Genomic DNA, 10,080 nt, shown 5'->3' on the forward strand with positions numbered 1-10,080 from the left:
TATTTCCTTCATGGCTCTAAGGAACAACACTAATCATTCCACGTTTCCAACATGGAATTTGAACCGGTTAGTGTGCCGTAAATAGATTGGCCTGTCTCTCAATCCATTCCCTAGGCAGAAGGCATTTTTACAAAGTAGCTCGGAGGGCACGATCATCTTAAATTTCCAGCACTGCCTGAAAAGATGTATGAAGATTTTTTTTTAAAAAAAAAACAAATTATTTTTGCAGCCAAGCCTAGAAATACCCAGTAAATTACTGCCTTTGATTTGTACCAAAGCTGTTCTGAAATATATAAGTCTCTAAGTTACTTCTTTGGTTTCATGGCACTTTGCTCTTAGGTTTTTTTCACACGTAATAAGGATGCTGTTTTCCTGTCATGGATCATGTGATGCAAAAATGAATAGACATTCAGCTCGGAAGAATCTCTACATTTACATCATTCTCATCTCACAGACAGTGGCATTTAAGTTACATTACAAGCCCTCATCTATATTGAATGGCTAAGTGGAGAAGGAAGGATGAAATAACAAACCAAGGCCTCTGGACTTGAATTATCATGAGCAGACCGTAACTCAGGAAGCTAAAGCTTGTGACAAATTTGAAGACAACCAACATTATGTTGGGGGCAAATATGCTGACCCTGTAAACTGCTTAGAGAGCATTGCTAAGCTCTGAACAAAGGTCTCCTTTGACATATGCAGCAGAATATCAATTTATAGAATATATTGACTAATCTGCAAATACATTGGATAGGATAGGATAGGATAGAATAGAATAGAATAGAATAGAATAGAATAGAATAGAATAGAATAGAATAGAATAGAATAGAATAGAATAGAATAACAGAGTTGGAAGGGACCTTGGAGGTCTTCTAGTCCAACCCCCTGCTTAGGCAGGAAACCCTACACCACTTCAGACAAATAGTTATCCAACATCTTCTTAAAAACTTCCAGTGTTGGAGCATTCACAACTTCTGGAGGCAAGTTGTTCCACTGATTAATTGTTCTAACTGTCAGGAAATTTCTGCTTAGTTCTAAGTTGCTTCTCTCCTTGATTAGTTTCCACCCATTACACGTAGATATTTCTACCTGTAAACCAGAGGTGGGTTGTTCTCCCTGGTTCTTGCAAACCGGTAGTAGAAATTTTGAGTAGTTCGTAGAACCGGTAAATACCACCTCTGCCTGGCCCTGCCCCCAATCTATTCGCTGCCTTCCGAGTCCCAGCTGACAAGAAGGAAGGAAAAAAATCAGGGCTCACTTGACAAAGAAGAGAGAGAAAAAAACCAAGACACCGTAGGTTTAAATGGAGAAGCCAAGAAGCCTCCCAACTGATCGGCTAGAATCGATCCGCTCCTTGTAAACTGCTCGAGGGTGGTAGATTGGCAATTGAGGCCAAGCTGCCTGAAAGCGGTTTCCAATGCTCTCGGTGGTGGCAGAGCGGCAAAAACTGTTTAAACTCTTGCTGCGGCGCTTCAAAGGGCCACCCTACAGCTGATCAGCGGTAAAAGGCAGTGTGGTGGTAGACCAGTGCGTTCCAAGAACAAATGGGTAGACCGGTATTGCTCTGCAAGCAGTTAAAAGCCTGGTAGACCAGTACCTCTGCTAAATCCTAAAGAATTGTTTGTCACATGCCCATCATACCACACCCACAAAATAAGCCACACCCACAGAACCGGTAGTAAAAAAATTTAGAACCCACCCCTGCTGTAAACTAAATCAGCAGATAGTTTGCCTTCTCAGGAAGGCCTAAGAAATGTGAGATCAACTTTTCTTGGCATCATCTTCCCTAAAGTATAAATCCCAAGGTAGGAATAATTATAGTCTGATATAAAACTGATATAAAACTGATGTAAGTGTTTACTCAAGCTTGGAATGTCTAACAAAAAGGCATAGTAGCTGGAATATAGTAAGGTCCGATAACTTTGTAAAGATAGTATTATTAGTATACTGGAATCAGTTCATTGTGTAATCATGAAGCTTGAAGATAGCTTGGAGACCATCTAGTCCAACTTGTAAAATGCATGATACAACTACAGCATCAACGTCTATGGAGATTCATGGTCCTGGTTGTCCCAAAGGCAACCAGGAGCATGGGTGCCTTTGCTTTTTGCTTTTTGCTTTTGCTTTTTGCTTTTTCAAAAGGCAACTGGACTTTCTTTGTTTTTCCTTGAAGATGTTTCATTTCTCATCCAAGAAGCTTCTTCAGTTCTTCTTCAGAACTGAAGAAGCTTCTAGGATGAGAAGCGAAGTGTTTTCAAGGAAAAAACAAAGTCCAATTGCCTTTTGAAAAAACACCTTGGTACAGCATCAATGCCCAACTTTTTGTATTTATCTAGTAAATGAAACGTTATTCTCATCTTCCAAAGCAGCTCATTTCATACCATCAGGAAGCTCCACATCATGTTTAGCTGGAATCTGGTTACCCTGCAACCTCGGCTCACTGGTTCTAGTGCCACTCATTTAAGGAACAGAGAGGAAACTGACTCCCTTTCCACCTGGTTGCAATTGTCTGGAAATATTTATTTATCAGTGTTCTTAAAAGATAGCCTTGCACATTAATGGCAGGACTTCATTCTATCAGCAGTAGAGTGATAGCATCTTAAAGCCAATCCCTCTGCCAACATCATTCCTGGGACATCTATAGTTTCAAAGTTTGTGTTCTCAATGGCCTTGTGGTAGGCCATTCCGAGAAAAATCGTCTGATCGAAGCTTGCCTAGCAAACTGAAACTGGATGAAGAGTTGTTATTCAGCAGGTCCTCCAAGTCAAAGCCTAATTACATTTTACTAACTTTACTGAAACAGGAAAAAAAATTGACTTGTTTGAGTTGTGGAGGTCATGGAGAAGACTCCTGCATATTTCTTGGACAGTAAAGGTGACTGACAAGCAAACTCTGGAGTGCATAACACCAGACATGTCACTAGAAGGCAAAATCACAAAACTGTGTCTCACTTATTTTGGCCAGGTCATGCTGGGAAAATTCACCAGAGAAAGAGATTTTGTTTGGAAGAGTTAGGGGTAAATGGAAACCAGGCTGCCAAAGAATACGGTGGCTGGACAACATCAAAACTGACACTAGCCAGACCATAGGACAACTCAAAGAAATAGAGCAAGTTGGGAAGTTGTGGAAAGACTTGGCCCTTAGGATTGTCAAGAGTCGGACTCAACTGAATGGATAACATCAATATTACTGACATCTCCATGCTTCTATGTGCTATTGAAATTGCATTGGCTGTTTGGGGAAAAGCAGGATTAGCATATGTGGGATGTGCCAAAACAGCCAAGCTTCCAGACCTTGCTATTCCCCTGCCTCCCTTGAGGTTGTCTGTATTTAAATGTATTTCTTGGAAAAGCCACGTAGAATGAGAGCCTGTTGCCAGAGGAGTGTGTATCCTGGAGCAGTTAATCAAAGAAAACAGAACCATCCCATTTCCCAGAAGAAGTTTGTCACTGCTGGAGCTGCCTCTCTGCTCAATAATATGTACGTGACTAAAACGTTTCTTTTCTACCTGTTTGGTGCTCCATTTTGCAGTTTTTCTAGAGGCTAAAACATATGAAGAATGGTTGCAGGAATTGGGTATGTCTAGTCTAATGAAAAGAAGGACTAGGGGAGACATAATAGCAGTGTTAGCCAATACTTGAGGGGCTGCCACAAAGAAGAGGAGATCAACCTATTCTGCAAAGCACCTGAAGGCAGGACAAGAAGCAATGGATGGAAACTAATCAACCTGGAATTAAGGAGAAATTTCCTAAGAGTGAGAACGATTAACCAGTGGAATGGTTTGCCTTCAGAAGTTGTGGGTACTCCAATACTGGATATTTTTAAGAAGAGACTGGACAGCCACTTATGTGAAATGGCATACAGTTTGCTGCTTAACCAGGGGGTTGGATTAGAGCAGGGGTCAGCAACCTGTGGCTCTGGAGCCGCATGTGGCTCTTTCACCCCTCTGCTGCGGCTCCCTGTCACTCAAGATATGCGTCACAACCACCAATGTGCGACACCCACCGGCACACAATTTATTGAGCTTTTCAACCCCCAGTAGGCCAACCATGGATAAATCCAAGACAAGAAAAGTTTCAGAAGAAAACTGAACATTTAATTCAACTACATATGCTAGTTTTGTGGCCGCTCAAGAAATAGTCAGGCACGGGAAGGTTTTGTGGCTCCCGGTGTTTTCTTTTCTGTGGGAAACGGGTCCAAATGGCTCTTTGAGTGTTTAAGGTTGCAGACTCCTGGATTAGAGGACCTCCAAGATCCCTTCCAATTCTATTATTCTGTTTTTCCTAGGCAAAAAGCTGTACCAGATCTTTGAAAGGGCTGTTTGTTGGCAGGCATGGGACTTCTCCAAACTGGGGTGGGGCTGGAGGACAAAAACATTAGTTTGGCATCTTGTGACTCTGGACCTGGAGGAACAACAGAATACGTACTTCTCCAGTGCCTACACTATAGAGATTATCCTTATTTCGCTATTATTGAATAAATATCCAGGGCGCACAGAATAATTTTATGCTCTCTGTTGCTTTCAGACACCAACTCTGCTACAACATACAAAGTTGCCATGTTCTGCACAGCAGCACTTAAAATATGTCAGATCTGTGCTACAAATCAATTTTAATGAGTACCAGGATGATTATCATAGAGTGTTTAGTAAAAGATGTATTATTTGTATTAGATTTTGCTTTCCATGTTTTTATTTTTTTGCCCCCCCTTTTACATTTTTTAAAAAAGATTTTTATTTTTACCCTTTTCAGTTTTTTAATGCAATTTTATTTTTATACTTTTTAAATTGCTTTTAAATTTCTTGTGCCCCACCCTTCCCACGCTGTTGTTTGATTGTAATAAAGGTTGATTTGATGTAGTTTGGCATCACTTAAATTGAATTCAAATGGAATTGTGGTGTTATGAATAATCTCCAAGTATGTTTTTAATTTTTCTTTCCCATTCTCTAGCATTCATGTTACAATTTGTTCCTAATTTTTCAAGGACTTGCATCCCACTCAAAGTACCTGGGCCTCAGGTTATAGACCTCAGTTCTCTTGATGGCAAGTGATATTTGCTTTTTTAGCTGCCAGGATAACTGAAAAGCACAGCAATGTCTTAATAAGGAACTTCAGTAGACAAAGAATGCGGAACAGCACCTAGACAAAAATGTCTAATGGCCTAAATTTTCTGGAATTGTAGTCCCAACACATCTGGCAGACAGCTGGCTAGGAAAAACCACCATACATGGTCAGTTGATGTCTAAATCAGTTGGCACATTAATAAAGAGTATGGGGTCAACACATCAATCCTTAAGTAACTTTGTAGATGTTTCTTTTGGTTTTAGAACAAAAAGGAGAGTAATAACATTGCTGGAAATGTTTCTCCTCTGTTCCTTGAATTGATGTTTATATTCCATCCGAGCACAGAGTGGGTTCTGCTAAAAATAACTGTTTTTAAATGATAAGATATAGTCATACTCATTAATCAGTGGGTCAAGAGAAGCATTAGAAGAGCATATGCTCTCATTGTTTGATCCAAGACCATTTTCCTAATTATTACAACTTTCTCTCTTATAACCTGGCTGGAAAGACATTGTGGAAAAAGTGCCTTGCAGCAGATGACTCTGGTCTTAAGACAATTGAGTTTTGCAACTCCTTGCCATCAAAGAGAAGGACCAATAGTGCCACCAGTTGTTTCAAAAAGGCTGGGCTTCTTCCCCCACCCCCAGAAATATGATTGCGTAATTCTTTTAATCTTATATATAGGGAACTCCACTAAATGTGCTTTTGTGAGCTACATCCCATCTGTCAGATTATATTTATATTAAATAATTATAACCCTAACCCTAATAATAAACTCACCCATTTTAAATTGACTGATTATGTTGTCATCAAGTCAATGCCAACTCTTTCAGATTTTCTCTGTGTGATGATTACGACTGTATGACTGTAACTTGTTGCTGTATCCTTACAATTTATATTGATCATTTCCTAGTAGGATTAGATTGCTTATTTGTACTCAGTGACTATCATTAAGTAGTGTACCTTATGATTCTTGAGGAATGTATCTTCTCTTTTTATGTACACTGAGAGAATATGCACCAAAGGCAAATTCCTTGTATGTCCAATCACACTTGGCCAATAAAGAATTCTATCATCTGTCTGTCTGTCTGTCTGTCTGTCTGTCTGTCTGTCTATCCTCTCTCTCTCTCTCTCTCTCCCTCCCTCTCTCCCTCCCTCCCTCCCTAATCTGGTCCTTCAGGCCTGCAAGCAGTTAACAGCACTTTCAGGTAAATCAGATTAGAAACCAAATTTAGGAATATTTATGCTTTTTTAATTAAAGGATTAGAGTAACAGAATCTTGCAAATCTAACCTGCTTTTACTGTATATAACAAGAATTAAGGAAATTCTAGTCTGAGTTTCAAATTACATTTCTAGTTTGGACTCAAATTTCTGTTATCTGACCATTATCTTGGGTGAGTCTCGTCCTCCTGTTGCTCAAAGTTATTCTCACAGTCCGTTACATCGGTTCACCTATCTCTGGTGTAACTGAGTCCATCCACTTTGCTTCTGGTCATGGTCTTCTCTTTCCTTCTACCTTCCTAACATCAGAGGTGGGTCTTTGCATGATGTGCCTGAAGTAGGATAATTTGAATCTGGTCATTTGTTCTCTTGAATGAGAACTCTGGGTTGACTTGTTGAATGTTCCATTGGATTGTTTTCATGGCTTCTCAAGAGTTTTCTCCCATACCAAAGTTCAAAAATAGCAATACTCTTCCTATTCTGCTTCTTTGAAGTCCATCTGTCTTAAATAGATCATGTTTATTACTTGCATATGGACAAAATCCTCATGCTACTCAATAAACAGAATCAATCTGGATTTGAAATCTTCATGAACTGTGGCATCGTAGCAGGAAGTCAACTTTGCTTTAAAATTGAGCTATTTGGGTCTTTTCCCCTCCATTTGGCCATGCAACCAAAGGTTAACCATGGCAAAATCAATACCAATGACTCCTCCCCACCTGTTTCCTGACCTAAAAGGCCTCTAACCTCCAACTCGACCAAGTCATGATTTTCTTCTCACTTGGGATCTCTGAGAGGGAACAGCGGCAGCCGAAGAATCAGTCAGGGCTGGGCGTGTAATATGTAATGAGGAGAAAGCTGATAATCCAGTGTGTGTTTTTCTGTTCTCGCTGTGTGTGGTCTGTACCCTACGTAGTAATAGTATCTGTCCCTTGGGGACTGACGTGCCTTCATACTGGAAAGAAAGAACTTGTGGAGGCATTGGAATTTGTTTGCCACTCGCAGTAAACAGCAATATACACAATTAATGGAGGAGGCCTTTCTTTTGATTTTCTCTGCCCTCCTATTCCCCCCACCCCCAATTTAGATTCTGGGTTGCTTTTTGTTGGAAGGTGGGTTTTTTTTGGCCCTAATGACTTCATTGCAGTGGTGGTATTCAGACCAGAGGTGGGTTTCAGCAGGTTCTGACCAGTTCTGGAGAACTGGTAGCGGAAATTTTGAGTAGGTCGGAGAACTGGTAGTAAAAATTCTGACTGGCCCCACCCCCATCTATTCTCTGCCTCCCAAGTCCCAGCTGATCAGGAGGAAATGGGGATTTTGCAGTAACCTTCCCCTGCCATGCCCACCAAGCCATGTCCACAAAGCCATGCCATGCCATGCCCACCAGGCCACACCCACAGAACCGGTAGTGAAAAATTTTTTGAAATCCACCACTGATTCAGACGGTTCTATCTGGTTCGGGAAAACCGGTAGCAGCGGCTGCGGGAGGCTCCGCCCACCCACCCGGATGTCATCACATCTCATTTTTGACACTCTGTGCATGAGCAGAAGGTCTTGCGCATGCGCAGAGGTGGCACATGCACTCAAATTTGTGAACTGGTAGTGAAGGTAAGTGAAATACCACCCCTGCTTCATTCCATCCCATTTTGTTTTCACTAGGAAAGACAGGAGCACCACTTTGCTGAGGGATCTATTTTCTAAAGCCTAAGAGGGAGAGTATCTGAGAAGCGGCCATTGTGTTTGGGAAGCTGTGAGCTCTTGGAGACGGCAGGGATGGGTGACTGGAAATCCTGAGAGAGTGGCAAACAAACAACTGGGCAGTCTCACTTGGAAAACCTTTACACCTATAAAATCCAGGTGTGGAATCCTGCATGGTCAAAATAAAGGATGACTTTTTAGTTTTGATGGAAAATAGAATGCTCTTCTCCTAGCAAAATGGCCTTGGGTAGTTTGAGGTGCCGTTTGTTGGAGCAACTTAGTCATGGTTTCTCTGCATCAGAGGTTTTCATTCTGTACATGTTTTAAACCAGGCTCTGCTGGCTGAGGAACTCTGGGAGTTAAAGTCCAAAAGTCTTAAAGTTGCCAAGGTTGGAGACCCCTGTTCTAAACTATCAAGAAGAATAGTCCCTCTGTCCATCAGTCTGTCTGCCTGTCCATCAGTCTGTCTGTCCATCTGTCAGTTTATCTATCCATCCTTTCATCTATCTGTCTCTCAATCCGTCCATCTGTCTGTCCATCGGTCCATCCATCCACCAGTCCATCCATCCGTCTGTCCGTATTTATTTATTTATTTATTTATTTATTTATTTATTTATTCAACTTATATACCGCCCTTCTCCCCAGGGGGACTCAGGGCGGTGGACAGCCAAACTTAAAACACATATAGTACAAAAGTTAAGAAAAAAACTAAAATAAATTAAATCATTGGCATTTCCAATTTAAAATCCCAGATCTGCAAAATCGAAAAGTTCCCAATTTAAAACCCAGAATCAATAAAATCAAAAATTTAAAAACCCCATTAAAACCATTTAAACTAGGCCAGCTTGTTGGAATAAATAAGTCTTCAGGGCCTTTCGGAAAGCGTGGAGGTCCAGGATCAGTCGTATTCCAGGAGGTAGTTCATTCCACAGGTTGAGTATATTTCCAATATAACTTCTGGTATTCATAACCATAAATATCTATGCCATATACATAAACATTCTCTACAATATGGGCCTTAGCTGAAGTTTGCCAGGTTTCCACTATTTCCAGAAAATAATGTTTTCAGCGCAACGAGGAGAAAACTAACATGGTCCAAGCAATTATTGTCCAGTGAGCCTAAAATGATAGTTAGAAAGATATTAAAACAGATAATAAAGGAAATCTTTTTACAAAATTTGCAAGAGGGAAGATTTCAAACTAGGATGTACATTTTTTGTATAGGATGTACATTTGATAGCTTATTAGTAACCTTGACTATCACTAAGTGTTGTATCTTTTTATTCTTGATGAATGTATTTTATTCTCCTTATGTACACTGAGAACATATACAAACACATATAAATTGAATTAATTAAATTAAATTAAATTAAATTCCTTGTGTGTCCAATCACACTTGGCCAATAAAGAATTCTATTCTATTCTATTCTGTTCTGTTCTGTTCTGTTCTGTTCTGTTCTGTTCTATTATTCTATTCTACATCAAAGAATATAGATTATTTAGCAACTGTGAGAATCGTAAGAATTCTTCCATATATCTGTTGTCTTCATTGAATGATACTTTATTTATTTTGCTTGGCTATTGGCTATATTTTTGTATTTAATGTGTGTTCCATATGCACATATTGGCCATTTAAAAGGTTTCATTCAACCCAGGAAGAGTAAGACTAACTTTGCAATTGAGTATGCCTTCAAAGATGAGCAAGAAAACACTCTTTACTCTTCTGCCATTGCAAAAAAATTGTCCGAAGAAATATAATTGCACGAGAGGTTTGCAAACTAGAAGCACATGGCTTAGACTTTCCTATGGAAAATTTAATGCTTTCCGTCCTTATCTTCCACTAGCATGAAACCACGACTTCAAGGTGCTCAAACCAAAGGAACTTGACTTGTATTTCCATTGTTTCTCTAAAGAAGCTCCTGCATAATAGATCAAGGAAAGGAGATTAAGTAAGAATAAATGAATAATTGAACATTAATCGGGGATGATTGGGGGTTGGGTAATCTGAGCCTAATGAGGGCTGCATTTTTTATCTTTGAGAGACTGAAAGAAGAGACAGAGAGACCTGTCCCCTAGTCACAGAGGTTAGTAAGTCCG

The sequence above is a fragment of the Pantherophis guttatus genome, chromosome 9 (genome assembly GCF_059756535.1).
Source record: "Pantherophis guttatus breed Tessera chromosome 9, ASM5975653v1, whole genome shotgun sequence".
NCBI lineage: Eukaryota > Metazoa > Chordata > Lepidosauria > Squamata > Colubridae > Pantherophis > Pantherophis guttatus.